This window comes from Tupaia chinensis, unplaced genomic scaffold, assembly GCF_000334495.1.
Source record: "Tupaia chinensis unplaced genomic scaffold, TupChi_1.0 Scaffold000573_1, whole genome shotgun sequence".
In the NCBI taxonomy this organism is placed as follows: Eukaryota; Metazoa; Chordata; class Mammalia; order Scandentia; family Tupaiidae; genus Tupaia; species Tupaia belangeri.
In genome coordinates, this window is record NW_006160087.1 from 3,616,512 (window position 1) to 3,618,396 (window position 1,885).

The following is a 1,885-nucleotide window of genomic DNA, read 5'->3' on the forward strand; positions in this document are numbered from 1 at the left end:
GAAAATGGGGGAGAAGGGATTGGCGTCTTGGCCATACCCGCTGGGGGTGATTTCTCACTTTTTGTCTCTTTGTCTTTCTGTCATTTTTTTTTTAATTAAAATATTTATAAATAAAAAAATATTAACTTTAAAAAAGGATTATTTTCATTTTACTCATTTTTTAATTTTTAAAAATTTAATTTCATTTTATTTTTTGGAGGTGCTTCCCAAATATTTTAATTTTTTTAAGTGTTTTCTCAAAAGATTTCACTTAAAAAGTACATTGTACAGGGTCCGCTTTGTGTCCTGGTAACTAAGGGAGCCAGACCTCACATGGCCAACTGGGCATGTTAGATCCTTGACTGGGCAACTGGGAAAGTGTGCCAGGTCGGGACCAGCAGACGGCGTAATGGCTACGTTGTTGGACTCCCACGTAGTCGACCGCGGTTCGCGTCCTGGACCTGGTGGGTTAGACTCACGCCGGGCGTGTGTGCGTGCGTGCCCAAGATCCCGAGAGGAGAATGGAGGAGAAGGGATTGCGGCGTGGCCATCCTCCCTGGGGGGTGATTTCTCACTTTCTGTCTCTCTGTCTCTGTCTCTGTCTGGCAAGCGCATGCACCCTATAGCAAAAACCTCTCAAAAAAAATAGGGGCTGTGTGTGCGGAGGCCCAAAGTTCTGGTAAGACTGGGCCAGCTGGTGGCGTGGTGATTAGGATGGCTGGATCCCACATTGCTGACTGCACAGCTGAGCCCCAGATTGAGCAGCCTGAAAACTCTGGGCAGGTGCGAAGTGGAAGAATGGGGAGCCTCATGTGACCATCCCCCATGAGGGATGCTCCCTCGCTCTGCAAGTGCCCACACCCTGGACCGAATCACAATTGAAAACAAAGCAGACAGGTAGTTGCAAGTGAGCATGCCTTGCTGGAGGTCCCTCTCCCTCTCTCCTCTGTCTCAGCCAGGTGCACATACCCTCTGGCAAATTTAAAAAAGAAACAATTGGGCCCGCAGGTGGTATGGTGCTTTAGGGCACTGGACTCCCATATGGCTGACCACAGTTCAAGTCCCGAACCTGGCGGCTTGCTTTCTCACTTTGCCTCTCACTCTCTCGCTCTGTCTCTCTGGTCAAATTAAAATACATAAATAAGTTAAAGAAAATTATTCTTTTTTAAAAAATTGGACAGATGTACAAAAATATTGCCTTTATTTCCTTATTCTATAAACTCTGTTTTTATTTTTTTAGAGAGATTTTTTGCTATAGGGTACATGCGCTCACCAGAGAGACAGAAACAGGATAGAAACCAAGAAATCACCACCCTAGGGAGATGGCCACGCTGCAATCCCTTCTCCATTCTTCTGGGATTTGGGGCATGCTTACACACTCACCTGCTGCAGTTTTGGAGCCACCAGTTCTGCCACTCGAACAACAAGGTCGGCCGTGTGGAATCCAGCTACCCTAACCCCCATAGCACCCGCTGGCCTACTCTTGTTTAAATGAGTAGCAGCCCACGCAGATAATGGTAACACCACAGCGTGCTGTCGGCTGCTGGCCAGGAGGCGCGACGTGCTGTGCTCCCTGTGACCAGCCACTGGTGGTGTAGACCACGTCTGCCCCCGGGAGCAACTCGGTCACTGAGACCATGACAGCCAGGACCTCACTGGGCAGCAGGTGCTCCAGCTCCCGATAGTCCCACAGAACTGCTATCATATCAGCGTCCTTTTGTTTTTTTAGAGATTTTTTAAAAGATTTATTTTATTTTATTTTATTTATTCATTCATTTTAATTTGACCAGAGAGAGAGAGAGAGAGAAAGTGAGAAAACAAGCTACCAGGTCCAGGACTTGAACCATGGTCAGCCATGTGGGAGTGTCCAGCACCTTAACCACCACGCCACCTGCTGGTCTCCGAG